Below are 15,592 nucleotides of genomic sequence, written 5' to 3'. Positions count from 1 at the left end.
GAATTGTTCATTTTACTGACAGGACCATATAAAAATGTTCTATCTTACAGACTAACAAGAAATACTGACAGGTTAGCTTTCAACCTGATCCGAACCAAAGTATGTATTTTGTCTCATACTATCTTATGTGTAAAGCTAAGGAGAATTCTTTAGCGATTTCAGAAGTTCAGGAAAAAATCCATTTATTCAAGTTAAATTACACCTCACAGTTAAGGAGGTCTACCAGAGGATGAGGAATTTCAGACTTGAGAAATCTCTGTTCCACAATGAAGAACTTTGGTAGAAATCAGCAATGTAGCATGGCTTTCTAGGGGGAGTGGCAATGGATTGACGGTTTACATCAGGACAGTATTAACTTTCACCTCCTCAGCAGTCTTGGCAGTTTCTTTATAGACAGTGACTAATTTTAATGTGCTGAGCCAAGTTTGGGGAGATTCCTGATTTCATCTGCCTTCACATTTAAGGCACTGTCTTCTGACTCAACATAATCCTTTCACTTCTCTCTTGAACTAAAGCATGTAATGTGCTGTGAATGATCAGAGATTAGAAGCTGTTTCTTGAGACAATACCATATTGTTCAATGCCATGGTATAAGTACAAGTTGTTCTGTCTGCTGATAGGTTAGACACTAATGTTTCATAGCATAAGCCAAAAAATTTAAAGCTTGGCCTTTCCCGGGGTATATTTTTGACTATTACTACCTCAGTGTATCATTGATTTGCTTTTTTAATTGAACTGCTTCCAATGTTGTTTTGACCATCAACTAGAAATGATACAGTTATACCCTGGATGGCTCATTTGCTGGTTCCTAAGTTCTCTCTCCCCTTCAGTATATCCCTTCAAAGATATTCTGGTGTCACTCAGCCAAAAACACAAAATATCAAATGTGGTTTGTGATAGTTGGCAGGAACCCAGACACAACATGCTAGTGAATTTGAGGCTCATGTGTTTGTTTTCTTGCTTTCTTTTCTTTTTTATAGCGGTGAGGGTTTTCTTCATTTAAAATGTTCATTTATTATTATTATCTTTTTGAATCCCATGTGATTTTTTTTTCAAAATAGCTAGTTGTGGCTCTTCTATTGATGAAGCAGTATATTCATGGCCTAGAGGATATTGGATATATAATTAGAGATATAATTTCCATAGAGACATAATTCTTAGAGATATCATTCTAAGTGAAATTCACTTTTATCTTGTACACACAGCCCTGAAGAAACTTCTACCCATATGTCCTCTTTTACCTAATTAGGTTTTCAATGATCTGAGATAGGTCTTACATACTGAGTTATTTGGTTTAACTCAGGCTATGATTTACATGTAATTTTATTTTGATTTGGGGTTATTCCTCTGCTAAACCCACTTCCTGGCTCTATTTTCCTTCTCTGGAATTATTTCTTAGATGAAGAGATTTAATTAGTTTAAAAATGGAAATACTTATTAAAGACAGGCAATTAAGTCATTCTAGGCTTTAGAAAAAAATTTTAAACTATTACACAGATTATGTTATTGGTTGTTGTTTGGTTAAAGTGTTTACCTGTGCTTGGCAATAAGAATAAATGTCCATTGTTATCATTAGAAGATTTATTTAGTCTTACTATTTACCCATTAGATATGCAAAAATTGACTTGGCTTAAACTTATTAAATAGTGCTGTCTCTTCATTAGACATGAGGAGTAAAAGTAATAATTATAAATCATTTTGTTAATAATAGGAGGTAATATGTCTGTTATATTTTAACCTCAAATAACACCAATATGAAAACTTATTCATATTTGCTATAACCTGTTTAAAGATCTGGAGAGAATTCACCATGATGACTTTTTTTATGAGAAAAAATTGTTTGTCAGGGTATCTCCTGTGAACTAAAGTGCTGAAATTGTAAACCAAGTTTCAGTTCCCAAGTTCCAACCACTCCTAAAATGAAAAGCAAATGTGTTTCTCCAAGAATATTGAAAGCAGTAGTTGGGAGCTAGAATTTCATATTATTATTGGTTGTATCTTTCAATTGTATACAATAAAGTTCTTTTTTCCTTCTGCTCAAACAATTAATTTACCATGATTCTGCAAAAAGAAGCTATAAATTACGTAGGGTTGTCAGAGGTGATTTTTCAATTGTTCGTTTCCAAGTGCAAACTCTGCTCCAATGCATTTTTAACAATTTATTCCTGTACATTGATAGGAGTCTGGGTTGCTTACTCAGGTTTCTGGCTAGAGTCATGGCTGATCACATTCCATGGACGGAGGGTCAGTGGTAAAAGAGAAATGATTTAATCTGCATTCTTTTTTAAGCTCTGACACTTGTGTGGAGTGGGAGGGGTCCTGGGGATTTGGCTCCAGTACTGCTCCTTTCGGAGACTGTCCAGTTGTACACCTTCACCTCCCCTACCTATCATGGCTAAAACTTTGGTATATATAAGAGTGTCTTTAAAGGATGGCTTTGTGTTGCAGACACAAGGTTTATTATCCTTTCATTTCGTCTTTGTATTCTCAGAAGAGTCTTGATTATGTTAGAATAGCTCATATACATTTTGTACCTGTTTTCTACCTTCAACAACAAAAAATAGAGATGTAGCACATCCACAGGCATTTCTTTTTTAACATGTGTTTTATGGGAACATGCAATTTAGGAACTGGGTTGGACTTTTGAAGGTCAGAGGCTTTGTCTCATTGGTCTTTATGATCTCCTAGTATAATATTTCCTTGATAATAATAATATCTCCTAGAGTCTGGTATAAACTCTTTGCGACCCCATGGACTGTAGCCTATCAGGCTCCTCCATCCATGGGGTTTTCCAGGCAAGAGTGCTGGAGTGGATTGCCATTTCCTTCTCTAGGGGATCTTCCCGACCCAGGAATCAAACCCGGGTCTCCCGCATTGCAGGCAGATGCTTTACCATCTGAGCCACCAGGGAAGCCCAGTATAATATTTCCTTGAAAATAATATTATCACCTAGAGTCTGGTATATTACCTGATGTATAGAAGGTGCTCACTACATGTTTGCTTTATGAGATGGTAGAAGAGCTAAGGCTGGTACATGTGTTCTTGTGTCTCAGGAATAATCAACAGAGAGAAGCAGGGGGAATGGAGGGGGCTATTAGTAAGTTTGATCTTATCATTAATTGAACTAGGGACATAAAGACATACCAGTTATCTCTGTTCTACAAATGAACTGAGAATTGTCAGAAAGCTCAAAGAGGAAAGAAGAATTGAGGTGGGTGGTCTCACATGGAGCTTAGCGTTTAAATCGAAGGAAATCCTATATATACTTCCAGGTTGCAGTTCTCAAATTGGTTGGCCTCAGGACCCCAAAGAGCTTTGGCTTGGGTGTGTCTTATCTATTGATAGTTCATGTTATGAACATTAAAATTGAGAAAATTTTAAAATATTTATTAATTTCTTGAAAAATTACAGTAACCATATAATATATATTTATTATTAAAATAACTTAATTTTGTCAACCCTAAGAACTAACAAAAAAGACACATTATTTTATGTTTTCACAAATCCCTTTAATATTCGGATTAAGAGAAGACAGCTGGATTCTCAAATCTCATTTTGTCTATTGTAATATGTTGTTCTGGTTAAAATATATGAAAATAATCTATCTTCCCTCAGACAAAGCTGGATAAGAGAGAGATATTTTGATATCCTTTTCAGATAACAGTTTCTTTTGATACTATACCAGAATTTCACAAGTGGCTATTTCTTAAAATTTACTTGCAATAAGGAATCTGAAACCCTACCCTTGAATTTTTCATGCTTTGTTGCATGAAGATATTGATCTACCTTGCTTTATGAACGGAAATTTTACCTATGTATGACTTAGAAACATCAGGTACTGGTCATTTGGAAAATATTGGTATAACTGATAAGGATCTTATCAAAAGAGCCTTTACATATATTGACTCACAACCTCATGGTAATGGTTCAGAGTTTTCCAAATTTGAATTTTCACTTGAAAGCTCAAATTTTATCATTAATAACATATATTGTTAGTTGTTTCCTGAAGTATCAGGCTCCCTTTGTTCATTATCAAGCAAACAAAAAATGTCTGCCATTTTTTTTAAAAAAGCATGGTTTCTCTATGAGTTGTTTTTTTCAAGGAAAAATTGTATTCCAAAAATAAAGCACTAGTTCAGCTTACAACTCAATCCATCACACACATGCTTTTCTTTGAGACCACTGTACATAGGAACAGATTAATGGCTCTTTGTTCATGCTTCACTGTTTGTGTCTTTTCAAATATTGAAAAGACATTGGGATTTAAGGGTTGAGATTTAATAAAATTAATAATTTACTGTTTCTTCAAGGAAAAGTCTTCAGTTTTTAAGTGAAACTGGCATTTTATTTTCACTGTGACTAGTAAGTGAATAATATAATTACACCTGGAATACTTTGGAGCTACTGCTTGGCTTTGTGCTAAGGTAGCAGCAGTTTTACCAGCTATCAGTTTTGCACCTCTAGCGTAAATGTCAACACAGTGAAACGGCAAACACTGCTTTGTATTATTATGAATACAGTTTTGATTTCCCAGGTGTCTTTAATGGTCTCTGGTATGCCTAGGGCACCATATTCTGTAGTGAGAGAACCATTGGTCTAAGTACTGACATTTTTGCAATTCAGTAAAAATAGTAAGACAACTAGAAATAGTCTATTAAAAGTGTGCTTAGAATATTAAGTGAACAAATTATGGTTTTTTAAAGATTAGAAATGAATTTTAGCAACTGATAATAAACCAATTTATTTTCACAATGAAACCATCAAGATTTCCAAGAGAAATGGTGGGAACATTTGTAATTAACACTGAATATCAAGCTTAGAAATACTTTTCTTCCAGACTGTTCAGAATAAAGGTGAGTGAGCCTTACATTAAATGCCTGTATATCTTGTGTATCGTTCCTCATAGGCAAAATATAAGCAAATAATTGAATATTTAATAATAATGGTAATAATTATTATAAAATGTATTGAGTATTACTGTGTTCAGTGATTGAGCTGAGTATTAAGTGTTTCTTCAGCAATTTTATCATTGGAGCCTCACAACATGTCGTATCACTCCCTCTTTGTAGTTGTGGAAGCAGTCTCAGAAAAGTTAAGTGATTTGTTTAAATTCAGATAGATAGAAAGAAAACCACATTCAGACTTGTAGTCCATTATCTGAGTTCATAGTTACTCTCCTATAAAGCCAGGGCAGTCTGTGGCCTTAGTTAAGAGAGGGCCTTTAGTCTGATGGATACAACTGTATATGTAAGCTTTTGGTAACCTTGTTTTTACACCCTTTTTTTGGTGTTAGAAAGTCTTTGAAAAGTGGTATTATGTATTGTCTGAACCAAGAGAAGTACGACTTCTGCTGCCTCAATCAAGACCTTCAGCAGATGCTGTTCATTCCTATGGGTCACTTAGATAGGAACCAGGACACCAGTTTGAGGACATGTGGAGGTGTTTCTGGAACAGGGAAGAGGGTGAGAACATGAGAGGGGCCTTGGATACAAAGGGAGGGCATATTCGGTGACTTTTCTCACCCACAGTATTCTGCAGATTGGAAGCAGTCACTATACATTATGAAGGTAGAGAATCCACTTTTGGGTTTTCAGATGATAAATCTTACTCTCCTAAGAAATAATGATGAAATTGTGTGGATGACTTGTGAAGATTATATGAAAAGGAGGAAAACATTTTCTTACTTTCTCAGCTTTTGACTTCTATGGTGTTTATTTTTTAATAATCTATGATTATTTTCTGATTTTGTTTTTTCCCTGTTGGTATGTTTTTGAATTTGTTAAACAAAACACTGTGACTTAAAGGGCTCTATAAATTTTCAAGTCATGTACACAGATAAGGAATACTGATGAATGATTAAGCTCATGCTGCATAATTTCATATATGGCTTCAGGATACTCAATTTCCTCTCTCTTTTTTGGTTACAGACTTCCATAGATATAATTTATCTTCTGACAAAGTTATTGTTTATTTCTTTCTTTGCCTTTATTAAAACCCAAATTATTTTTAATCTTTTTTTTGTTTGTTTCACTATACTTTGAAGCAACTACCCTAAGAATAGTTTTGAAAAGATGTTTATGTACTTCATATTTTGTGGAATCAATTTTTCATTGCATTGTCTGTGTCTTGCACTTTGTCATCATTACAGTGAAAAACTGCCGAAGAACCTCATTAGCTGTGAGGAATTGTTGAGTTAGTGACTATAAAGAATTCCACAGGCTCTGAAGTGTGTCCTCTCTTCTAAGAATTAATAAATCTAAGGTTCAACTCTTTTTAATAACCATGATATTAGGTAGTATTCAGAATTAGGAGCTTGGGAGTGAAAATTGGGGAATAGTAACTGGCAAATCATATGGTCAAAATAAAGGGTTTGTTAAAGTGTCCTAGATAGGGACTATGGTAAATATATTCTATTGCTTTCAGGCTTTAAGTAGTCTTTGACCACATATGGCTGATTTTAATACTACAATAAGGGAGGAGAGAGTATGAATAATGCAGATATATGAAAATGAAAAAAATTCTATTAGGCAAATATTATTTATAAAATGTGTACATGTAACATATTAAAATATACATAATGCTATGTACTAACATGTGTGCAACCCACTCCAGTGTTCTTGCCTGGAGAATCACAGGGATGGGAAGCCTGGTGGGCTGCCATCTATGAGGTCGCACAGAGTCGGACACCACTGAAGCGACTTAGCAGCAGCAGTAGCAGCAACATGTGTGCAACCACTGTACAAAGTTGTATGCAACCATCATACAAAGGTTGATGGATTTTCCCTGGTATTAAAATCCTGAGACAGAATAGGACAATAAGGTCAGGAAGATGACACAATCTAATTGGAAGATACTTTATATGTGGACTTCCCTTGTGGCTCAGCTGGTAAACAATCCGCCTGCAATGTCGGACAACTGGGTTCGATCCCTGGGTTGGGAAGATCCCCTGGAGAAGGGAAAGGCTACCCACTCCAGTATTCTGGCCTGGAGAATTCCATGGACTGTATAGTCCATGGGGTCACAAACAGCTGGACACAACTGAGTGACTTTCACTTTCTTTCTTTTATATGTGGTACCCAGGAATTGACTATAGGGACACAGAGTCCAGACATATATCAATATTTAGGAAACAATTGGGAGTTAAAACCAAGTTTTAAGGTATTCAGAAAATGTTGAGAAACATTTATAAACTCTGACAGCAGGCAGTTGGGAGCCAATGGCATTGTTATGGATTGTTTGTTTCAGGTTATTGACATTTTTTTGCTAACATTTTATCATATATAGATTCTAATATATATAAAGTGCTTACATTATGTCAGACACTGGTGAGCACTGGGCAATGTCTTGCCTTTACTGTAATCCGTGACATCTCACCATTTAACAAATGAGGATACTGAGGCTAATGAAAGTCAAGTTTATGGAGCTTGTTTATGGTGGAAGTAGATTTGAACCCAGCAGTCTGACTTGAGTATGTATGTTTAATCCCAGCACAGAATGTTATAACGATGGTTGATACTTTCAGTACTCTCATAGGCATTCAGGTTTTACTGTGTAAAAAAGTTGTTTTCACATTTTTATGATCCTTCATACTAGTGACTGAAAAAATAAAGGGCAAAGTGAAATTTAAAGACCCAATAGCAGGATAACTTTGTTGTTCAGTCGTTAACTCATTTCCAACTCTTTTCAACCCCATGGAATGTAGCCCACTGGGCTCATCTGTTCATGGCATTTCCCAGGCAAGGATACTGGAGTGGGTTGCCATTTCCTTCTCCAGGGTACCTTCCTCCCCCAGGGATCAAACCCATGTCTCCTGCATTGACAGGCTGATTCTTTACCACTGTACCACCTGGGAAGCCCAGTAGGATTATATAGGTACTTCTTAATCTTTATCTAGGTTACACTTGAATAAATGGACCTGTAGTGTCAGTTCTTCATTTTATTTTCTTCAGCTTTCAGTGAAAATATATTTCCATTCTTCCAGTTACTGCCTCATTTACTTTCTTCCCTTTTCAGCAAAATTTTTGAAAGAGTTGCCTATACCTGTCTTCTTTCTTCTCTTTGTCTCATAAATCCACCCACATCAGGCTTAACTTCTGCAACTCTAGTGAAATTGTTGTTACCAGTGTCTCAATAATAGCCACATTTTTACATCACTGGGCAATTCCCAGTGCCCATTGTATATGTACTTCTAAGTCATCAGACTCGGGAGTTTTATTCTATTTCTTGGACCAGTCCCTTTTCAGCCTTCTTCAACAACTTCTCTCCATGCCTTCAAATTTCAAATGTTGGAATATCCCTGGAATCAGTTCTCAAAAGACTAGTGCTTTTTAATCTATACTTATCCCCTGGAAGATCTCAATCAACCTCATGATTTTAGGTAACATATACATAGATGACTCCAAAATTTTGTCTTTAACTTGTATAGCACTCCTGAATTCCATATTCATATAAAAACATTTACATATTTGAATAGTTTCTCAATAGATGTTTGAAGTTAACATTTACAACTCTGAGCTCCTGTATCTTCCCCAATAAAAACTGACTCAACCCTTAACCATCTTCTCCTCCTTTGATGGCAACCCCAATCTTCTAACTGCTCAGGTCAAAATCTGGAGTTATTCTTTGACTTCTCACTTTTCTCAACCTGTGTGTAATCTGTCAGTTAATCTTGGCTCTCTCTTAAAAATATGTCTGGAAACTGATCTTTTCTCATCACTTACACTTTAACTCCCTTGGTCCAAGACACCATCATCCTTCCCTTGGATTGTTGAAGACATCTTCTTACTGATCTCCAGCATTCTTTCCTACTCTTCTTCTTCCTTGAGTATTTGCTTTATTCATACTGGCTTCTTGCTGGGTCCCAGAACTTGCTAGGCACACACCTACCTCAAAACTGTTGCTCCTGGCTCCTCGCTCTCCATAGAATGCCCTTTCCTCCAGATAGCTAGTTGGATCGTTTTCTCCTGCATTTCAAATATTTGCCAGTATCTCCCATTCTAAGTGAGAATTATTATTTTCTGACTTATTCTTATAGTCCTACCCTCTCCCGTTCTGCCTGATCTCCATTTCCCTACTGTGGTGTTTCATCTTCCTCCCCGATAGAATTATCAGCCTCCTTCACTAGCTTTTTCTCATCTCCCAAGATGCTCAGTGCTGGGATGCCCTGGAATCAGTTCTTGAAATTCTTCTCTTTCTAACCAACTCTGTTCTCCTGAGGTGAGGAGTCCAACCAATCTCATTGCTTTAAATAGCATACATACACTATACAGATAAGTGCATATATAAGTGCATGTGTGTGATATGATTTGCTGATCCATAATTTTGGTTATGTTTTATCTGTCTTCTTCCACAAGAGGAGGTATATGGAGGTATGCTATGTTCACTGATGTAGCTCAAGAGCACAGAACATTACTTGGAACATAGTAAGCACAAAGTAAATTTTTGTTGAATGAATGAATGAACAGATCAATTGACCTCCCTGCTTCTGTCTTTGATCTCTTTTATCTAGTCTAGCAGAAGTGATCCTTTAAAATATAGGTGAGAGCATTTCACTCACTTCTCCAAAACCCCAGGCTTTGCACTTCACTGGTTGTAAAGCCAGATCTTTAGAGTGAGCCCTAAGGCCCCATGAGACCCTCTCATCAGTGATTTTCTGACATCTCTTCCCCTGGATCTCCATCCCTGAGCTTCCTCAGCAATCTCAGTGTGGGCTCTGGCCAGGCCTCGGGTGCTCCTATCTCATGCCTTGTGCTGGCTGCACTCTCAGCCTCAACTGCTTGCTGAGCACTTTTCTTACCTCTTTTCTCAAAGTCATCTTGCAGAGTTTTCCTTCCCTCCACCTTCCTTTTTCTCTTTCCTTCTTCTTGTTTCTTCATAGTCTCTATCATCACCTAACAGAATACATATGCTACTTCTTTATTTTGTTTAGTGTGTCTTCCTTCAAAAATATATGTTCCACCAGGGGAAAGGTTTTCTGCTCTTTATTATTGCTGTATTCCCAGCACCTTCAATATGTCTGGCTCAGGACAGACACTCAGTAAATCTTCGATAAACTAAGGAATTACTGTTGAACATGCTGCAAATATTCTGCCTAAGGGCCAGGAGCTCAGTCAGTGAAGCGTGCTGAAGGAAAGGAGTCATTTTTCATGTCTCAAGCCAAGCTGTGGAGCTTCTTCTGAAATTAGTGAAGCTTCTTCTGAAATTAGTGAAGCTAGCTAATTATCCAGGACTGATTTTCCTGGATTAAATGACCGTGGCTGCGTGATGTGAGTGGTTAAAACCTGTAACTCAATCTCCAGAAATCTGTATTGCCTAAAGTACAGTGAGATCACTAATGCTTATTTTACAGACATTTTTGGTCAAGTAGAACATTTTAGAATATATATATATAAAACAATGTATATATGTCACTGTATTCCCATGGCTTCTCATTTCCTTAGAACTTATCAAATTTTGCTTTAGAGAGCAAATCTTAATTTATTATGAACCATGTTGCTCTTTCTGCTAAGAAGCAGAATAGCAATATTCTACTTTGGATATTGATAATCAATGATATCAGTCAACTTGACTAATAAAATACAGCAAAGAAAATATTATTTAGCATTTCATTCGGACTGAAGTTTAGGTGAAAGAGAGCAGGTTTTTGATTTGGAAGAAGCTTGATTCAAACATTGTCATGGTTACTCTCTGAATTTCATTTTCCTCATTTGTAAAATGGATATGATTACCTATTTCAAGGCTTCTTGTATGAATGAGGAAAAAAAGGCGCTCACTAAAATTTGTTAGTTTCCATGCTCTTTCTTTCCAAAGTACAGATATGCACAGAAGTATTAACATTTAAAAAAAAAAAAAGCTTTCTATTTTTAAAGTGCTTTGCTGCTGCTGCTGCTGCTGCTAAGTTGCTTCAGTCGTGTCCGACTCTGTGCGACCCCATAGACAGCAGCCCCCTGGCTCCCCTAGAGTACTATTTTTCCTTTTTTCCCCTTGATTTCCCTAACAAGTCATTGAGGAGACAGATAAGGTGTTTTTTGCTTCATTTATAGGAAGAGACACAGAGAATATCATGACTTGTATGTGGTCACAAACCTAAACTAACATTCAGGTTTTCCTGACTTTGGTCCACATGCTTGGCTAAATCACACCGCTCAGTCTGCAGTTATGTTGACGCTATTGCTCCGTTCATCATTTTATTATTGTTGACATAATTCAATAATAGTTATAGTCTCTTAAGGGAATTAATTTACTAATCCAGAAACTTTGTTGAGAGGCTTAGTTGCTCATGAAACAATCAAATTAAAATAGATTATTCAGTGTCTGTTTCATCTTAAAGCCTTCTCTTTTATTTAGATGAGAAATGTTCATCTCTCAATTGTCAAATATTGACTACCACGGAATCATGTGCGTTTACCTGAGAATCTATTTTGAAATTTTTTTGGTCCATTACTTAATGTAGTTCTCTTCATTGAAGTCAAACTGACTAGGTCCCATCAAATAAAGGTAAAACTATCTTTTCTTCAAAAATACTTTGTTCTCTGTAATACATATAAATTCTGGTAACTTTTTTGGTGTAAATTTTCTAATTCATAATTAAAACATTTCCCTGAAAAGAAAAATGCTTTATTACTTTCTGAAATTGTTCAAAATAAGCAAATATCCATAGTAGATATGCTTCCCTTCTGCTTGGCATAGTGGTCTGTTGTATGTAACTGTCTTTTAGTCAAAATATTTACTCTTTATGTTTATAGACACATCTACTTCATGCTACAGTGGGTTTGAAGCAGGTTACAAAATATATATATATATGTGTGTGTGTGTCTATATATATATAGACACACACACACAAAGAAAAGGATGATGGAATAGTTAAATGAGTCTCTTGGAAGCAAAAATAAGTATAACTAAAAAAATAATCCTGGACTATATAAAATTAGCATACAGAACATGTATGACTTAGATAGTCCACTAAATTATATTTAGTTTGCTAAAGGCCAGATTAAACAGAGATATAATATCAGGTAGGTAAGCCATGGTGTCCTCAATTAAACAAGCACATACACACAAAAGGCAGTTAACAAAAGAAATACAGATTTTCTAAACCTTAAGGACCTAAGAAGAATTTATCTCACAGATGCTCAAAATAGATCTATGTTTAACTGATGGTTTTCTCAATGGTACTATTACTAATACAATGACACATCTTCAATATCTCTTATTTTGATGTCTTTTAGAATGTACTTATGACAAATGGTAAAAGTGCGATTCTACCAAACTATTGGTGGATCAAAAGAGAAGCCCCATTGGTAATGTGCTCTTGTTTGGCTTAATTTCATGTAGTGAATTAATATTTTATAATCAGATAAAGAAGATTCCTTCTGGGGCTTTCAGATTAGCATTTCTGTAACACATCCCAGGGATGAACGGACCATTTGGGTTTCAATAAGATTTTAGCTTAATCAATCCATGAGGGATCTTTATTTGTATTCTTTAAAGGTTCATTTAAGGCAATTGCTTAAAAGGCTTGGCCCAAATCTAGCAACCTGTGTCTTAGGTTGTGACCATTTCTTAGAAACAATTGAATTACTAAAGTTTACTTGAATTAATTATATTGCTTTATCGTAGTATTTTTCCTCACTAATAGCTGTATGCCAGCCCTTTAATTGCTACAAAAAAGTTGACTCAGTTTCTTTTTTTAAGATGTAACTTCAATTCTCCACTGAAGAGATTAAAATACTAATTTATTTGTATGACTAAATGAGGCAGAACTGTCTGTGTTGCATCTACAGCTTAGTATTTTATTACCTTGCATAATAAAACAGGCAAAGTTATTTATCCATTGAGGTTGTAGTTAATTACAAGTAAGTAATGAATCCTTAGGATTTCAAGTCCAGGGCCTGGCAGATTTAGAACACACTTGACCTCTGACTTGCTGGAAAATGTAGGATGTGGGAGTAAAAATTTTCTTTATAGGACAAGATGCTTTGTGATGGGAGGGACCACATAAGCTTGCCAAAACTTTGGGTCAAACTGAGCACAGATGGCCATAGCTGATAGAAGTGTCTATTACTATATTTTCTTCTAGGCACTTTTCTGCCTATGTGTCACTGTGTTTATACTAAAATGAAGAATTTTTGCTGCTCAGCAACCAAGAAAATATACATTTAGAGAATAAAGTTTTTGTTAAGGAAAAAAAATTGGTAGTTTTAGATGTTGGATAGCAGAAGATATAAGGAGGTGTTGCTTTGAGACGTATTAACATTAAGCAAAGGCAGTTCTCCAGGAGAAAGGTCTTTGTTATACATGTCTAAAATTAAATAAATCACATTATACATTCACTTCTTAGCTTGTCCCTACCTTCTACCTCAAATACTACTTGAAACAAAGAGTGGCCTAAGGAAATACATTATGTTAGTTGATATAACTTCTTATAGTATACAGGGTAAACATTTGACAAAGGGAAAAATCTAAATTTTATTTTCTGACTTTAAGTGTTTCTAAAAATAATTATTTTAAATCCTTAATTAAAGGGTTTAATATGTACTTCAATTTCTGAAGGAGTTCTATGTTATTCTTAATATTGAGTATTATTGAGTGCGTTGCATGATTAAATACTGAAATAAGCATGAATTTGGAGGTCAGACTAATTTTGTTCAAATTCTGGCTGTACCTTTTCAAGCTTTGTGACCTTGAAGCAGAAGTTAAACTTCTCTGAGCTACAGCGCCTTCATCTGGTAAAAGGAGAGAATTCTAACTACTTACCTTAACCACTGTACAAAGCACCGAATATTTTCCTAAAAGTCCGCTTGGTTTACATTTATTGGTGCTGCTGCTGCTGCTAAGTCGCTTCAGTCGTGTCCGACTCTGTGCCACCCCATGGACTGCAGCCTACCAGGCTCCTCCATCCATGGGATTTCCAGGCAACAGTACTGGAGTGGGGTGCCATTGCCTTCTCCCTTATTGGTGCTATGTTCACATATTTACTCCTTTTTTACTTATTTACTCCTGTGTGGTCCACAAGGCAATGATTAAAAAGGAAAAAAGTGTAAACAGCTACAAGGCATGTAAATAGCTACTGTTCATGCAGAAATTACGATGACATTTCAAATGATGCCATGTAGATGGGGAACAAAACACAACTTACAAATTGTATTTCCTAGTTTAAAGGAAATTACTAAGGAAGCACATTAGAAAATACTGCTCTGGTTATTTTCTCCATTATAATATATCTGGCAAAAAATAACTTTTTAAATGATGGTGACTAATAAGCTGAAAAACATACCTTAGCAAAGAAAGGTTATTACCTAAGTCAAGGAAATGGAGGTAGTTTTTACATTGTTTATTTGCCTATAATTTAAATAAATTTCAGGATTCTTCTTTTAATTTTAATATAATGTGACACCAGATAAGCGTCATCCAATTTATGGACCGTGTTCTGTTAAGAGTATCAAATATTAGAGTCATTTTAAAACACAGGCAGGCTACCTGAGAAATGCAATAAAAATAAAAACTTTATTGAAAGACAGGCTGTTAGAAATTAGACATCAGAACATATTTAAGGTGTAAAATACCTTTATTTCATAATTGAAACATCTAGAAGAGACATAATTTTAAATATTCCCACAATGCATAGTAATCACTGTAATTTTACAAGTTTTATTTCTAAGAAAAATTGTTTTAGAAGCTGTTCCATTTTCTCTGTGCCTTTCTGAGTTAGTTGTCTTCTTTCTGTCCTAATGGAGGAAATAAAACATGGTACTGCTCTCTTTATGTGTCTCATCTGAGGTCAAGGCATTCACATTGCAATAGTTTTGAATGCACCATGACTATGAAGGCACATACATTTAAACAGAACTGGAGGGATAGGAAGATACCAGTTTTTGTTGATTTCCAACTTGTGTCACACTGTCCTGTATGCTTTACAGATATTATCTCATCTACTCCTCTCAAAAATTCTTTGAAGTGCATCTCAGTATCTCCCTTTCACAGATGAAGTATCAAGGACCACAGTAATTTGAGTAAATTGTTCTGTGGTAAAGCTGGATTTGAATTCCTTTGGTTTCAAAGCTTTTTTATTTCTACCACATTCTACTGTTGTTTAATTATTATAAATTATTATCTGCTAAGGTAATAGAAAGAATGAGATAAAAAGAAAAACACCATAAATATAACACAAGGCATCTGAATCTTGACCTGTAGCATAGCCAGCCAGATCTTACTTTTTTGTTTGAAATATTTATATAATGAATATTCAATTTTTAAAAACTAAAAAATATAATCTAATGATTTTTTGAAGCGTTAATAATCTCCCATCAAAGAATATTACTTGCTTCAAGGATTAACCGTGAGTCACATTAAAAGGCAAGACGTGCTGAGAAATCACAGAAAATTTCTATTTGCTAAGATTTGAATTTATGATTCATTGTTGTTGTTCAGTGGCTCAATCATGTCCAACTCGTTGTGACCCCATGGACTACAGCACACCAGACTTCCCTGTTCTTCACCATATCCTGGAGCTTGCTCAAACTCATGTCTATTGAGTCAGTGATGCCATCCAACCATATGGCCCTCTGTTGTCCCCTTCTCCTCCTGCCTTCAG

The 15,592-nt window shown here is 35.5% G+C and overlaps 1 protein-coding gene across 4 annotated transcripts in view; it reads left to right on the top strand.

Moving 5' to 3' along the window:
* FAT4 (FAT atypical cadherin 4) overlaps positions 1 to 15,592 on the top strand; it is a 193,335-nt gene that overhangs the window by 6,585 nt on the left and 171,158 nt on the right. The gene's annotated exons all lie outside the window — the stretch shown is intronic.

This window comes from Bos grunniens, chromosome 17 (genome assembly GCF_055505025.1).
Source record: "Bos grunniens cultivar Pamir isolate PY7600 chromosome 17, Bosgru_T2T1.0, whole genome shotgun sequence".
NCBI lineage: Eukaryota > Metazoa > Chordata > Mammalia > Artiodactyla > Bovidae > Bos > Bos grunniens.
This window is presented reverse-complemented; position numbering and strand designations above follow the sequence as displayed.